Source organism: Acomys minous (assembly GCF_964271855.1).
Source record: "Acomys minous genome assembly, chromosome: 4".
Taxonomy (NCBI): domain Eukaryota; kingdom Metazoa; phylum Chordata; class Mammalia; order Rodentia; family Muridae; genus Acomys; species Acomys minous.
Window position 1 is genome coordinate 67,763,600 of NC_140486.1, and position 17,601 is coordinate 67,781,200.

Below are 17,601 nucleotides of genomic sequence, written 5' to 3' on the forward strand. Positions count from 1 at the left end.
ATCGTTAACACCTACATGGTCTGAAAACACAAAGCACAAGTAACGAGAGCTATTCAATAGTGGTGCTATACTCACAGCTTAACATGTGTGTGTGTGTGTGTGTGTGTGTGTGTGTGGTGTATGCAAGCTTTCATGTGGGGCTGCGCATCTGTGCCTGTGGGAACCAGACATCCACATCAGGAAGTCTCTCTAAATTCTTCTCCATCTTATTTTCTTAAGATAGGGCCTCTAAAGAAAACAGGCCCACACTGATTGACAGTCGCAGTGACTTTCAGAGACATGTGCCTCCACTCCCTCCCATCAGAGTTCACGTGCTGCCAGGACTAGGATTATAGGTGTAGACCGCCACCCCTCAGTTTATTGCATCTTCATTGTAGGTGTGAACGAGCTGTGTAAGCATCTTTATTGTGTACATTTCCCACCTGCCAGAGACTGATCTTCAGCAGTGCTCTTGTCATTGAGCTGTGGTGGAGAAGCCTCTCTTAGGATCACCATCGTTACCTCCACGTTAAAGGAGGGTAAGCCATATGCTTCAAGGCTGCTCGGAACCAGTCAACACTTGAACACGTAACATGCAAAGAAATGAAAAGTATGTAACTATGCAAAATTAATAGCCTGGAGAGCTTAGAGATGTGAAGCCATGTTCTAGAACTAATTCTTGATGTAAAATTTAAATTAGGTTAGATGTAAAATTAACTGATGTTGTTTTCACTTCTCAGAAACCGTAAATAAATGCAGCAGACAAAGCATTGGACGCGGGTCCTCGGCATTTGCTTGAGAAAACCTTGGATATTGACAACAATTCAAGTTTCAACTCAATCCAGCCATTCGAAAAATTTGTCAAAATTTTGGGCACAGTTTCATGAATGAAAAGTCATAGTTTTCCTAGTATTTACTGTCCTATGTGGCAGGTGAGTGAATGAAATAGCTTATGAAAACTAGAAAATCTCACAACAACCTCAAATACTCAGTCTGTCACAAGCAAGTCTAATCAGAAGTTGCTCCCTGGATGGTGACAACTTAAAAGGGGGGCCCTGGGGGGCAAACAAGGGCCTGTAAATTCATGGAAGAACAACACATGCCAGTGAAGTTTAGCTCAGAGAGCATTAACTGTGCCCTGGAAAATCACTCAGCCTGGGAAGGAATTCCCTATACGATAAGATAAGATGGTCCCATGTGCTGACAAGAAGCCAAGGCACAAAGAACAGCTCTTAAGAAGTCCATTTGACCTAATTGCCCATTTTGTCATCAGGTGATCTGACTTTTTGTTGTGGTAGGAGCTCTTTATATATTGTGGATACTAATCCTATCAGAAGTCTAAACAGCCAAATTTGCAGAAGCAAAAAGTATAGTACAAGGGTACCTCATAGAGGCTGAAGGGAGTGAAAAGGGGCCCAATTGTCTGATGGATGAAGAGTTTCTGTTTCTTAGCATGAGAAATTTTAGAAATCTATTTTACAACGTAAATATATATATATATATATATATATATATATATATATATATATATATATATATATATATATATATATAAAACACCATTGAGCAGCACACCAAAAGCAAGTAAAATGGCGAATTCCGTGGTATGTGCTTTGCTGTAAGTTTTAAGATGAGTAAAAGTAAAAGCATCTTGAGAGAAAAATAAACTAGGTTTTGTTTCAGAGGAACTGGCGTCAGAAGGCCAGTGCACCCACCGAAGTTCGCCATTAGAACAGACTGTCTGGACTGAAAAGCTCAGGACAGTTTCACTATTTAATGCTTTCAAAGAAAGTTTCTTGCGGTTTTGTTGTGAACTTATAGAAACTACTTGAACGCAAACTAAGCAATCACCGGTTCGGTTCACTTGATTTTATTTTGCCCTAGTTTGGTCAAGATAATTGCTAGCATATTTGGAGCTAAAATTTAATCCTTAATATGCGTTAATCAATGAATTTTTTCCCTTGTTAATTGCTGTAGTCTTGTTCTTTACAAAGCTCTTCACAAGCTGCCAGCTCCAGCTTGTCCGAGTTTGATCGGCAGGGCCTGAAAGCTACTGGGTCTCAGTTACTACCAGTGACAACTTCATACAAAGTCGCTGTTCAAGTCCCTCAAAGCACATCCGGCACTTAAAAAGCCCTTGGCTGCGCTGTTCTTAAACAGGAACAAGGAAAAGGAGCAAGCAAACAACCTCTGCTCAAACCAGAAAAATTCTGAAGTCTTCATAGTCCATGAGATACCCTATTATTGACTTGTCCTTCAGGACTGTGGGTCGGAGCCCTAGGGAGAAGACCAAAGGTGAGTTCCCAAAGGACAAGGCAAGGGCTTCTGTTGCTGCGGGAGCCCATAGTCACTTAAGCCACTAGACGCACTTGAGGGCCAGGACTCAGAGTCAGGTTGAGCCGGAACCAGCTGGGATAGAGGGATAGAGGGAAGGGAGATTAAAGGCGAGAGGCGGAGCCGCGGGGCTGCGGGGGCGCGGCTGGCGGTGGCGGGAGGACTCGTGGGCGGTGCCGCAGCCCCTGCCGCCTGCCTCAGAGATCTGCGGGGCCCCGAGCTGCTCAGCTCTCCTAGTACTCTGTTCCGGCACCCAGCGGCCCGCCGCGCGGAGACGTTCGCAGAGTTTGCCCCGGAGCGTGGGCAAGTTTCTTCCCTAGCCCGCTCTGCCGGAGCAGTACCTGCAAAGAGCCGGGGACCGATGCCAAGGTAACCAACCGCACTGGAGCTGGGGGATACTCGGTACCCTGAGTCAGTGCGCCTTCGGGCTTACGGGCGGTGGGCGCAGCTGTGGGCGGGAGAGATGTGCATGGTACCTTCATCACCCCCCCGGGCTGAGTGTCATCTTTTGACTCGTGTAATTCCCTCTTGGGTCACTGGCCGACTTCAGTACACTTTGTTAGCCCTGCAAGGTGCTGGGAAAGAGAGAGGGTCTGAAGACTTGGAGGCTAGTGTATGCACTCAGGGGTAACTTAGTGGGTACCTGGACTGAACTCCTGCCCACATCCCACCCCCATCCCCGAGGTTCACGTGAACTCCAGTATTCTGGAGACACACCGGGTCGGGACAGGTAAAGCTTGGAAACAGGACACCGGAGAGAAGAGTGTTGAGTTTCCCAGCGCCGGTCTGTCCAGTCCTCTGGCTTGTTTGGTAGAAAGATGAGCGTCCCTGCCCTAGTGCCTCCTTTGCACTGGCCCCAAACTCTGCAAGACCTTGCAGAGACTGCCAGCCAGGCGAGAGCTAAATTCCCAATCCCAGGCTGGGTGTTGGTGGAGCAAGAGAGGTCTTGAGAGGGGTAAACTGAGCCTCAGGTGTGAAGAAGGTGAGTGAGGAAGGATGCATGGTTTCCATCACTGTGGGGGTTCCTCTTGTGCCATTTCCCACCCCTCTCTCTTCTGCCGCCTTTGAACATCCTGTCCATCCGCATGTTTCTATAGAAAGGCTAAAAGGTAGTTACTAATGTCTGAAGTCTCTCAGGAGTTCTTGTGAACTAAGTTCCCAAGTGTGAAGTCTACAGCTGTTCTCTCTCTCTCTCTCTCTCTCTCTCTCTCTCTCTCTCTCTCTCTCTCTCTCTCTCTCTCTCTCTCTCTCTTTCTCCCCTCCCCCCATCCCAGTTGACTGTCCCCAATCAGCCCGCAAGCAAACTGTACCTGAATCTGTGGTAGAGTTTTGAAGGGAATGTATGTAAAAAGCAGACTGTTTCCGAGAGCAACCCCACCTTGTTGTACCAAGGAATCCAAACCCAAACACTGTGGACGTTTAAATAGGAAATTCCTCGTTTCGGGTTTCCCCCTTTCTGATTACCAGTATTCACTCCCCAAAATTATTCTAGCTGTATGTCATTTTATTTTTACTGTCCCTGCTCCTGCTGGCTTAAAGAACGGGGACTTCTTGCAGACTCACACAAAGCACAGTGTGACCATACTTTGTATCGGTCTCCCTGATTCAAGGGCTCTGCCACCTGCCACTTCCCCAGCATAATCATAACACCATATGCCTGTCCACCAAATTGAGGATAAGAAGAATGTCATTGTTTTCCATGGGCAAAAGTTCTCAACTTCCACATTTATTACTGCTGTTTAAATGAAGCGCTTCAGCCAAAATGAATCCCTTTGAGGCAGAATGAATTTATAATTCTACCCAAAGCTTTCAGACAGAATACCTGGACACTCACAGTTGCTTAGTAAAAGGGGGAAATTAAACTACCATTAAATGGGAAACATTGTGATTAAATAGTCAGTAAGAAACGGTGCTTATCAAACACCTAGAAACAATGAGGAGTAATTTTTTTTTCTTGTTTCATCGGCTTTTTAACATCTCCATTAGGATAGCACCTCTCTTGAGAAAACTAGTACCTTGTGTATAGAGTTAGTATTTACTAACTGAACATCAGATTGTGAGATATAGGAGCTTGGTGACAGTCCAGAAACAAGTGTTTTAAATCATCCCCAAACCATCTGTTCTCTCCCACTCCCTTGCAGCAGGAGGGCTTATTCTCACAGGTACTTGAGCGTGCTTCCTCACTTCACACCTTCGCTTGAGCATCCCCAAAGCTGACACTAGCACCGAGTTGACCTGAGCTTCACTAACGTTGTCAGGCTGCTAAGTTTCCCCAGCACACCTTTGGTTCCAACCAAGGAAGAAATCGAAAGTCTTGAGCCATTTGGCCAAGGAGAGTCTAACTCTCTGCACTCTCATCTTCTGATACTACAGAGAAGCTGGACATTAATGCAGCCACAGTATCTTCCAGATGATATTATTTTCCTTCGTGGTGGAAATGGGCATCGTTTGGTGCCCTGAGGACATGGGTGTAACATGTCTTGATCTCTAAAGGTGACTATGACAGCCTTCTGGGTCTACCATCTTATGGGGAAAAAACACTACAAAGTAGAAAACTAATTATTTCAGACATTGAAGGAAACAGATATAGGGAAAGAGAGATGGCTCACTGGAGTGAGGTGCCTGCTGCCAAGCTTGATGACCTGATGTCAATTCCCAGGACTTACATAACAGGAGGGGCGAGCAGACCCTACCTAGCTGTCCTCCATCCTTCCTCTTATGCACACGCACCACACACTTACACCTCCTGTTTCACTTCCTTTATCCAATTGTGTTTCTCTGAAAAAGCACCCTGACCAAGGCTACTTATAAAAGATGGCATTTAACTGAGCTCATGGCTTCAGGATTAGAGTCCATGATGGTGGAGCAAAGGGTTGGCAGTAAGAATAGCTAATAGCTCACACCGTGAACCAGGAACAGGAAATAGAATGCATTCTGGGAATGGCACCAGTCTTTTGAAACCTCGAAGTCCCACTCTGAGTAACACACCTTCCCCAACAAATCCACACATCCTAATCCTTCCCATACAGTTTCACCAAGTATGTAAACATATGAGCCTATAGGTAGGGCCATTCTTACTCCAATCACCACATCACACCACACCCCCTGCCCTCTCCCCCCAACACCATATGTAGACCTAAATAATTCATGGCATTTCTTCCACAAATATTGCTATCCATAACACAGGGTAGTTGTTTCCCCCATTTTTTCTCCTTTATTAATTTATTCTTGTTACATCTCAATGGTTATCCCATCCCTTGTATCCTCTCATTCTTCCCTCCCTCCCATTTTCCCCTTATTCCCCTCCCCTATGACTGTTCCTGAGGGGGATTACCTCCCCCTGTATATGTTCATAGGGTATCAAGTCTCTTCTTGGTAACCTGCTGTCCTTCCTCTGAATGCCACCAGGCCTCCCCCTCCAGGGGACATGGTCAAAGGTGAGACACCAGAGTATGTGAGAAAGTCATATCCCACTCTCCACTCTACTGTGGAGAGTGTTAACACAGGGTAGTTTATAGAAGATGAATGATTCATGGATAATAGTATTCTACACATATGTCTTGGATGTGAATGAGTCAGTATGCATGTAATTGACAAATTCACTAACAATCTCTGTTTTATACATGTTATCATTCAAGAGAAACTGAAGGTTTTCAAATCCCTCTCCATCAAATTCCCCATTCTATAACTCAAATATTAGAAAGGATTTTGTGTACATGTATGTACTGTGTGCTTATGTGTATGAAGATGCACCTTGTGTGTGAGTGTGTGTGGATGCATGCATGCACATGCATGTGGAAGCCACAGAAGAAGTTTTGTGGTTGTTTCTCCTCAGGTTTATCGACCGTGGTTTTTGAGACAAGGTCTCTCATTGGCTTGGGGCTTACCGTTAGCCTTGCCTGACCTACCAATAAGCCCCATAGCTATCTCTCTACACCTTCCCAGCTCTGAGATTGCAAAGTTGCACCACTGTGGATGACTTTTTGCATAGGCTCAAATTTCACTTCAAGTCTTTATGTTTATTTATGTCACAAAAAATTCTGTGTGCACACACATGTGTGTATCTGCTTACAGAGTTCAGAAGTTGCCCTATCCCCCAAAGTTTGGGGATTGTTTTCACTCAAAATTAAATCCTAAAGGATGGACAGAATGTTAGAAATATTACTTTTACTCAGGTCTGGCTGTAGCACAACAAATTACTTCCTTCATTTTAGGGGAAAGATTGTGGTGATTTTGCTCAGATTGCAAGTATTTGATACCTAAAGAATAGTGAAACACAGAGCAGGGCTTCCTGTCACCTGTGTCATGGACTACCCTGATCTTAAGGCTTTAACTTAGAGGAAGCAGCACAGTAAAGAGAATAAACCCAAACTATAGATAATTCTGAATGTAAAGTTCCCCTTAAAAATATGGTCTTTGTTTCTTACATAAGAATGTGTTACCTCTTATTTTTTGGTGTACTAAAAATGAATTATTGAGGGGAAGCTGTTCTACCATGTATAGTAAGCGCTCTGAATTATTCATTCTAATGAGAGGAATAGAGGCAAAGATAATCTAAAATCATGGTTATTTAAAAAGTCATTTGTGTTTGTCTTTAGAATACGTTATGTGTTTGGTTTGAAAAGGATTTCATTGTTATTGTGGGCAAGTTGCCTTTCTAATTCTGTTTTTGTTTAGGTTAATTTTTAAATGAGCTTACATGGCTCAAACACCCAAACCGGTTTCTAAGGAGGTGGGGCAGGTGGGCATCTTGCCCAGAAACAAGCTGGGTGACAGAAATAAGCAAATCTGAAACAAAAACTTTTCAGTGAATTATCCACAATCCACAGCAAAATAATCAAGACTATTGTATGCCATTTAATGGGACATGTCAGGCATTGGATATAGTCCTGGGAAAATGAGGTGTGTGTGTGTGTGTGTGTGTGTGTGTGTGTGTGTGTGTGTGTGTGTGTGTCTGGACACATGAGACTGAAGGTAACTGGTGTCCTCCTCTGTAGCTCTCTAACATATTTTCTGAGGTAATCATTGAACCTGAAGCTCACTGATTGACTCTGTTGTCTGGTCAGTGAGTTTCAGGGATCTGCCAGTTCTCAGCTCCCAGTGCTAGGAATACAGGCAGGGACTTCCACTGCAAGCTTTTTACTTGAGTGCTGGGAGAGCTGAGCTCAGGTGCTCAATGGTTGCACAGCAAGGCCTTCAGGCACCGAGCCATCATCTCAGCCTCCATCTAAGGGTGGTTTAGTCCAAATTTGGGGACATTAGTCTCACTTCACATCTAACAGAGGTTAGTCATATGTCTTAAAGAATCATAATGAGTGTTTATGAAAGCTAAAGAGAAACATTAATTTACAGGCTTCACAATAAGCTAAATTTTCAAGTGTTTTCCTAAAGCCCACACCTGTGCACGGTGTTGAGCGGCATCCCCAAACCTTGTGGAGGAATTTGCAGAAGCAGTGGCAGCAAGAAGCCATCTGAATGAGGGATTTGGCTCCTTTGATCTCTGCACCTATGTTCCAAATCAAAACCTCATTTCGTCAACGGGCCTCTTTCAAGTGTCCACTGTTACGTGGACCCGGCTAGATAAAATAGTTGAAGTTCAGCAAGACTGCCAATTTAACAGATTTCTATTGTGTTTTGCAAAAGCTCTAGGGAAAAATTGCTTGTGGATGAAATAGTTGCTCGAACAAGAAGCTGGTTCACCCACAGCAGTTGCAGTTAAACGCTTTGTTTATAGTCAGTGTTTAGTTGCATATAGTCTGTGTGGAGTCACTGACCCTGTGGACTCAAAAGGATCGGAAAACTGCTGGGTCAAAGGTTAGGCGTGCCAAAAATATATGCTTGGAAGAGCAGATAAGATCATTTTTTTTATTGCAAGAATTCACAGCCAAATTGTAGCTTTTATAGATGTGGAGAGAATGGCAATAAGAAAGGAGATGTAGCCTTCAGCGTGGAGACTATGTCCTCAGAATAAATGCACTTCCTGCTAAATGTGGAGGGATACATTTTAGTTTTTATAAGCATGACATTTTTCAGAAACTAGACTAGAATGAGTATTTTAAAGGAAATATTGTGGTTGGAAACATAAAAATTGAGACCTACAGGATATATATATATATATATATATATATATATATATATATATATATATATATATATTACATTTAGCATGGGAATCTATTTCTCTTGGTCAGTGCTGACATGTTAGAATGAAAACCATACATTTTTCACAGAGATGAAAAGACTTTTAAAATAATTTATTACAACTTAATAGTTAAGGAAAATGATGGTGGCCCAGAGGGGTCATGGTGAGTTGATGGCTACACTGGTAGTGAATGGCAAAGCAGAAACCAGACACCCACTCTGACTGACTCCAACCCAGACACTGCGTAGTAAACTGTGAAGTAAGACATGAGTGTTAATGCTCTCTGCCTGTGACAACATCACTGGTCTGTGGTAGTTATAAAGCCAAATGATGCAGAGGTGTTGATGAACGCAGAAGTCTGATTGGATGAACAGTCGCTGCATCAGACTCTGATCCTCGGTCTTTCGTCTCCACCTCCTGATAAAAACAAATATTTTGTGTTAAATCATTAATATTTTGAAATGTAATTTGCACTGATATAGTTAGCTAAAATATCAGTATTGAAAAGGAGCCCCAAGTCAACAATGATTTGTAACCATGTGCATTTCTCTGTGCTGCTTAAAGATAACTTCACAAGAACACAGAAGGGAGCCAGAGCTCCTGTGCTTGCATATGCACTAGTATAGATGCACACCGAATAAATGTGAATTTAGACAATAAATATATAGAAGAAATGGGGTGTAAGAAATCCAGGAAAATGAGACAGCGAGGGTAGACAGAAACAAAGGTAGATTAATCACCAAGCAGGCTGACTTGTGTGGAGAAGGAAGAAGGAAAGAGTTGTTACTGTCAAATTGGGAATACCTGCCAAGTCAAATACAGACGGTTGGAGCAGAAGAAATTTGGACCTGTGTTTCTGCAAATAAGACAGTGAACACTCTTAACTCTTTGCCTCCAAACTTCTGACAGCTCCATGGAGCATGTTTACTCTGTTTGTTACTTAGTGGTAGAAACTCTACTGCAAAGGGCTCTGCCGTTGACTTCCATGGTGTTGGAAACAAATGAAACTCAGGTGAAAACTATGGATTCAGTGCTGCTGCTGCTTTCCGATTCTATTACTGTTACACTGCTTCTGCTCCAAAGTCAGATGGCAGAGCACGCAGAGTGCCTACACCCCCTAGCAACCTCGCTGTACATTGCTAATTATGAAAGGCACCATCCTATGCTTTGATATTCAGAACCTCCATTCAATGACACATGTGTTATTGTATGAAATATTTGGGAGGTTTCATTATGTGGGACCCCCTGACCTCCTACTGAAAGGCACAGTCACTGCTCCAACTGTGACTCCTCTGAGGGTACACACCCCTTCCTAAGATATTGCCAAGGGGTGACACTAACCTCATTGAAAGCCATAGAGCTACAGAAACAGGATCTTTATGTAGGCTGAGCTTCTGTCTCATGCTGCTACTGTCTGGTCACACTTTCGTTAAGTGGGATCCACTAACTCACTAACTCACTTGCCCCCTGTGTCCTGTCCTCAGTATTGGAGGCATGGACTGCATTGCCTTCTAACTCGGGTTTGTGTTCTTTCTGCCTTTACTTCTGTTGTCACATTTGTAAAAACGCTCCTCTCGTACTCTTACTCATTTCTCTTAAGGATCTGTTTATTTGTAGATTACTATGAATGGTGAATTCAAGTATATAAATGGACTGATATTTTCACTCTCCCAAGCTTTAACCTTGTTTCAATACATATCTATAGAGAACATTCAAGGCTTTCATGCATAGATACAAATAAAAATATATATTTACATACATTTGTATTTTGTGTATGTGTTTATATTATATTTGCTTATATATATATATATATATATATATATATATATATGTAAGTTTAGACACTAGAAACAGAAAGAAAAATCCTATTAAAGTTGCATTTTTAATGTTCCTGAAATATGCTTATGCAAACAAGAAATTGAACTAGTCCAATATTAGAAGTAACACATAATATATAATGCTTTGAAGCATGCTTTAGCAGAGGCCAAAATCTATTGCCAACCAAAATAAACTATTGAATTAGAATTTTGTTATACTGCTTGAAGTAAATGTGTCCAAGCTAGAATATAGGAGTTGGGAGATTATAGAGTTTCATTGTTTGCCTTAGAGATATTTAATCCTTGCATGTTTATCCCTTAAAAGCATACTAATTTATCTTCTCTTCACAAAAATATAGTATTGTGAGAGAGTTTTGAGGAGTGTGTGTGTGTGTGTGTGTGTGTGTGTGTGTGTGTGTGTGTTTGTGTGTGTAGATATACAAGTGGTATAAAGTTATATAAAATGCAGGAAAAATGTAAATGTTCTTACTTCCAATATTTTTCTATATGTCCATATATAAATCTTACTTGTGAGAATGAGGAATTAATACAAAATATCATCTCAATATTAGACCTAAGCAAACAACATTGACAAATGACCACATTGTAGTACATTTATTTCCATAGATACGTCCCACTTTGATGTGTCTTTCACAACATCATATAACTTACTCCCTTTAAAGCAGGAGCATTTGGTGAAGATCAAGGTGTATCTGTGTGTACAGGAGTAAAAGTTGCTTTGACAGGGCTCTAGATTCTCCTCACTGAAGGTCATGGGTCACCTATGTGAAAAGGTGCTTTTCCTACAACAGAGATGCAGCCATGGCTCGGAGCCCAATTTGCTTTAGGGCTGTTTCACTGTGGATGGTTCATTGGCACTGGTAGACTCTTGGTCAATTGAGTGACTCAAGTCCAACCTCAAGTTGGCCGCCTGAGCTTCCTCCATCTACCTTTGTTACAGTTTCTAATGTTGGTACAACAGTGCAGTGGGAGTTGAAGAAAGATGAAGTTGTCCTGTGGGATTGTGGGGTGCTAAGGACAGGAAGAGCTGCTGTCATCCCCAAGAAGATCTATAGAAGCAGTGAAATTTTATTAGGATATCTGCCGTTTCTTGTTCTGGTTTTTATTCTTGGGAGGAATAAAGGCAAAGATTATAGTGCAAGCCGTCCTTCATCTCCTCTCCTGTTCACTTTGTGATACAAGAGGAACCGTCATGAGGATGAACAGATGCAATGCACCCATCGTCCCATTCACATAACCCCCTTTTACTACAGAAATGAGGTGTTGCCCATAGCTGAACTCTACAGAACACAATTTGGAAAAGGAAAACACCTATCCTGTGTGGTGGATACTTCAGAATCTCATGCCGTTAATGAAAATAGAAAAGCACCCAAGAGAGAGACATGTCCAAGAGTGTGATATTTACTTTTTCAGTAGTTTCACAACCAGGAAGTCCCTTAATTCCACTTAGCTCAGCCATCATTTCTGTCATTTTTCTTTCTTCATTTTTACACCACACAAACACACACACACACACACACACACACACACACACACACACACACATACACACACAAAACTAAAGCACTGTCAGCTTGTTTTAAGGAAACATCATCTGTGAAGTCTTAGGGAAAATGATCTTTGTTCCTCACTTTAAAAGTTAAGTTCAAAGTGAAATAAAGGTAATGAGTTTTAGAAACATATTTCTAAACACATCTGTTTTGTTTTTCACAGAATTCTTTAAATAGGAAGTAAAAATTTAGGCAGATTTTCTGGAGAGATAAAACAGTATCTGGAGAGATGTCTCAGAAATTAAAAGCACTTGATACTCTTAGATAGGACCTGGCTTCGATTCCCAGCACCAGTGTGACAACATACACACATTTGGTGCAAAGACATACATGTAGGCAAACCCCCCATAAAATAAAATTCAAGAATATTAAAGCTTTCTTGTAAATGATGTCATTGGACTGAAAGTGTACTACCTATATGCTGTTACATTTTAGCCTGTGCCATTTGCACTTTATTTTTAGCTAGGGCCTGTGATGATCAGGGAGAACAGGCCTGTGACTTCTGTATGGCTCGTATCAGCTGCAGGAAGTGCTACAGTTTCTCTGGCTCTTTGTACCTGGAACCCTACCTGTACCTAACATAACACATAACTTGAGCCTATGTATGCATCACTTGAAAACCATGCAGAGTTGTCTTATTTTTCAGATACTGAAGACTGGGACCTTGCAGCAGCATTCAGAGAAGAGGAGAGTTTTAATAGTACTTAGCTCCCAAGTACCAGAGATCGTCCACTTAGACCCTCAGACTTTGGTTTTTTTGAGGTTTTCCCCTCACACAGATATCAAGTACTGTTCAGCAAGAAGTTTATGAGGTATCAATGTACATTTAAATGCAGAATACTATAGGACCCATAAACATAGCTCAGAGAGCCCCTGCAAATTTACCAAACTTGGAACATCTTTGCTTACGCCCTCACACAGACCTCCAAAGTCTCCAAGCCAAATCTTGGCGTTTGTCTCGACAGTCCCCCACCTTCAGCCACCATCAAGTCTTTCATCATGTCTTGAGATTTGCTCCCATGGTACATTACAGACACCCCTTTGTCACCACTGGAGTGTAAGCTGTCACTCTTCTCATAGATCGTAACAGACATGCCACTCCTCCAGTACAGGAAGAGACAAGCCTCTCCCCCAATGCATAGCTGGTCTATCACACCTCTGACTGCACACGTCACTTACATAGACTCCCGTCACTTTGTTCAATGAGAAGACCAAAACTACACACCTGATTCCTCGAAGCCCAGAGAGGTCAGACTCCTGCACTCTCATCTCTTCCCCATGCACCCTCTTCCCTCTGCACCAGCTGGCTGGCTGGCTTCCACGTGGTCTAACTCCCCGCACTCTGTCTCATCTCATCCCCCAAACAGTCTGAACACCGTGCTCAGATACTGCCTGGTTAAATCTTGGTTAATGCTATCACTATAGCAACTCACATATCAGCCCCTCAAGTGAGCCACATCGCTCATGATATACGCTTACATGCAAACACACAAATATGTACTTTGTATGCATAAATATTCAAGTTATGTACCCACATCCCTCAGAATTCCCTTCGTTAGGGTGACTTATAAGATACAAGGTCCATCTAGTTTGATGCTTATTGTATTCCTCCAGAAGTAATCTGCCAGAGTGCTTGCCTCAGGGTTGGGTGAAGTAAACATTTGCGGAATAAATGATGAGTGTTCACATATTTATCCCTGCAAGTGGCTGCTCTTGCACATATACCACATGTCCTAGCCAGCCAGTGTTCTATTGCTGTGAAGAGACCACGACCACAGCAGCTCTTATACAGGAAGTCATTTACCTGGGGCTTCCATACAGTTTTAGAGGTGTAGTCCCTTATACTCATGGCAGGTGGCATGGTGGCACACAGGCAGTCATGGTAGCTGAGACTTCTACATCCAGCTCTGAGGACAGCAGGAAGAGAGAGACACACTGGACCTGGGTTGCTTATTTGAAACCTTAAAGTCCACCCCCAGTGACATGCTTCCTTTAATAGGCCACAATTACTCCCACAAGGACACATTCCTAATCCCTCTTAGGTAGTGATACTCCCTGACAAATTCAAATACGTGAGCCTACGGGGACAGTTCTTAGTCAAACCACCACATACACATCAAAACACACATATACCACCTTCATAATTTAGTTTAAAATGAGACAAATGCTTGTGAACTAAGAGGTCTCACTCATTTCCTTTATAGACCCGCCCCCCTCCGCCACACACACACACAGTATGCTCTTTTCTTCTCTCTCTTCACTCTCAGTGTTTTGGGCGTCACTTGAGAAAGAAATTGCTCAAAACTGAATAGAGTACATCAAAGGGACATAAGATCCAGACACAGTGGGCTCTCACTGAGTAAATTTGGGATCTTCTGAGTATAAAAAGTAATAATGTGTGTTAAAGAATTAGAATACATTGCATAAAGAAAAAAAGCCACAAGCCCATAGCATGTGCACACGTAGATGGGGAGAGGCAGAGGGCGCAATCTCCATGTCCAAGTCACACAATGATCATTAAATGACAGAAGCAACTTTTGTGACCACCGTTGTAACAAGATCCCCAGATGTTCCACTGTTGAGTAGCTGCTTCCCAGGAAACATAGATTCCCACTGTCTTGGTGGCATCACAGCCTGCCTATTAATTACGGTGGCAGAAGTCCCTTCAGACAGGTGTCAGGTTAACCAATAGGACCAGACCTACGATCTCCAGTTTCTTCAGAATCCTATCAAACGCATAGTTAAGCCAGGATCCAATTGTCACAAATACTTAGGCGAACTCAGATCAATAGGTATTTGTCAGTAAAACCCATTGTACATATGTGTATATGTATATGTGCATGTATGTGTATATGTGTATGTATGAGCGCTGTTCTTTAAAAACAAGAAGCTGAGAGGAGGCTACAGAATTAAAGGGGACCTGCTTACTGACCATGGGCCTCCTTCTTGATTAGGCTCCCGATTTAGCAAAAGGCTTTTAATGGAGGAACTGTTGGGATAATTGAGGCTGTAAACTTGAGCTATAGGGCCTATAACAGGATTGCGCCTATGTTCAATTTGTAGGACAACTCTAGCTGGATCGGTAGGAGGAGATGTCTTGGGGCATTCCAAGTACGCGGAACTATTTGGAGGTGAGGTCTCTGGGCCTTGTCCACTTGCTTTAAAGTGACAAGCAGTTGTTTTCTTACATGTGGGAAAAAAGAAATCGGAGAACATAGCAAAGGATTCACTATCATTGAGTGCAGGTACAGCTTGTATATTTTACTCATATTATGGCTAAGGCCATGCTTTAGATAGCTGTCAAAAAAAAAAAACTAGGAGAAATACTCTACAGTCTCAGCCAACTATACAAATAGGATTATTTTTACATAGTGCGGTGAGCTGTTGTGTAGCATTCCTAAACATATCTGATATATGCAGCCAGCATCCTATAATGATTTTATAAGTGATAACATATATAACAGGCCTTTTACTAGTTGGAAGCTAGTGAGACAATATCTTCAAAAGAAAAATTTAAAAGCTTAACAAGAAAAAAAATCCCCTAAAGGAATACATTTTAGGCAATGTTTTAATCAATATAGGGCACACACATGGTAATGGCATCAAAGGGTATCATATAAAGTAATGTTGCTCCTTATTCCAGGTTATCCTTGGGAATATTGTAGCATGAGAAATACTGAATGGAAATGATGCGTTGATGGGACTATTATTGCCGTTGTTCTTTCATATCCTTCCTGAACATGGTGCTTATCTATAGAATTCGATATAGTATTGGATTAGTGATAATTGTTATTAACATATCTGCAAGATAGTAAAATGCAGTGTAAAGACCATTCTAATGTGGCCAGGGCTCAATGGGATTAAGGATTCAGTGTGGTCCTCACCTCACATTGTTAAGAGTGATGGCAAGGATGTTAGTGTTTAGGTGTCAGGAACAAATACTTAAACCTAATAACATCACTTTTTCAAAGCAACCTCAAGCCAGAGAGATGCCTCAATGGTGAAAGCTGTCTGCTGCTTGTCCAGATGACCTGAGTTCAATGCCCAGAACTCAGGAAATGGAAAACTCAAACTGATTCCCAAAAGGTGTCCTCTGACCCAAACGCATGCTGTGGCACACGCTACCTTACACACACACACACACACACACACACACACACACACACACACACACACAAATGTGTGCATGCGTGCGCACAACATGGGCGTACACTACACACAAAATAAATAATAAATGTAATAATTATAAAAACTGCTCTCCATTTACTCATCAAAACCTCACTGAGAACCAATTCAACATCAAAAGGTAAAAATAAATAAATAAAAAAGTGAAATGAATTACTTTCAATTGAATTTTTTAAATGTCAAATTTAAAATAATTATTTTAAATTTTCATTCTACTCTTAAAGTTTATAATATAGTCTCACTCTGGGCTCTATGAATACTGCCTGGTGCTACTGTAGCAGTTAGTTCTCCTTCAGATAAAATCTCCATGTGACCAGAGCAAATGTCATGGTCCTCTAACACATGAAAACATTCATTAACCAACTTATGTCATAGTACACAACTGACATTTTAGTACCCAACCTAACAAACCAACGATAAGACTATTGATAGCTATTTAGTTCATAGCACAGTTCATAAATTATTATAATACTCACAACAAGAAAATGTTCATGAAAGATGTGTGAAAATAGGTTCCCTTGATATGCACAATCCACATTGTTTTAACTTTCACTGTGGTAAGATCTTCCTACTAAAAAGTTCCAGCTGATTCAGGCCATATGAAATCAAATACCAGTGATCAGCCTAAAGTTGTTATCATTCTGGTAAGTGGGAAAGAGCAACAAATTGGTATCAGGTGGGAGCCTGTTTTCATGGAGTCACGGAGGTCACTGTGGCTTTGTTCTCATGTCCCTATTCCCGTTCTTCCACTCATATTTACAACTGTAGTAAAAGAAATGATACCCAGCGTGCTGCTGAGAGAATTCTAAGACTTAAGAGAACTGGGTGGAATTGAATTTAGTGGTCTTATTAAACTGTTAATATTTTATTTCATTTTTCTGAAGTTCCAAGACCATGAATAAGTTAAAAGTTGTTTGAATTATAGCTCTAGGAAGGCGGACTTCCATATGGAATTTGCTATTAAGAAAGAACAGCTCTGCAAACACTTGGTGTAGGTAATTATTAGCTAGAAGCTATTTGTACTCTAAGTTATTGCATATACACATATGATAATAAGACTTTGCACAAATGGAAACTTTTGATAATAAATCCATGTAAATGATCACGCCCGAGGAAATAATCCTAGATGTTATAGGTGTATCTGAATTACCTGCAAACAGAATGCAGACTTCTAGACCAAGTTCATGACTATTTTTCATTCATAATATTTCATAGGTCATTGTACCTAAAGTCTCAGAAAGGATGAATAAAACAAGCAGTAGAAAATGTACTTGTGCTGTTTGTACACATATTAAAATGTTGCAGCCACAGGAGAATTTGAAAAGTAGCACCGTGAGTCTGTCACCAACAGTATGGTAAACTACACCCAATATCAGGGTCATTAGAATAAATGTGAATCACTGATCTTGACCTTGACGTCACTCTCATCATTGCACATGTAAATTACGGAGCCATTGGATTTTGTCTCTGTGGTATCTGTAGACCACTTAGAGAAAGCAACCATGGCGAAATGAGATCTAGGCATCTACACCCTCGAGACACATCATGGGACTGTACTCTGCTCCCACCTCAG

The 17,601-nt window shown here is 41.6% G+C and overlaps 1 protein-coding gene across 3 annotated transcripts in view; it reads left to right on the forward strand.

Moving 5' to 3' along the window:
* The first annotated feature begins 2,188 nt into the window (after nucleotides 1-2,188).
* CHST9 (carbohydrate sulfotransferase 9) overlaps nucleotides 2,189-17,601 on the forward strand; it is a 258,823-nt gene continuing 243,410 nt past the window's right edge. For 2 of the 3 annotated variants that reach the window (XM_084778421.1, XM_084778423.1), the window contains exon 1: nucleotides 2,471-2,682. The gene's annotated coding sequence lies outside the window, so the exon portion shown is untranslated. Of the gene's footprint in view, nucleotides 2,275-2,470; nucleotides 2,683-17,601 lie in introns of those variants that run through there. The other variant, XM_084778422.1, reaches the window with a different exon arrangement.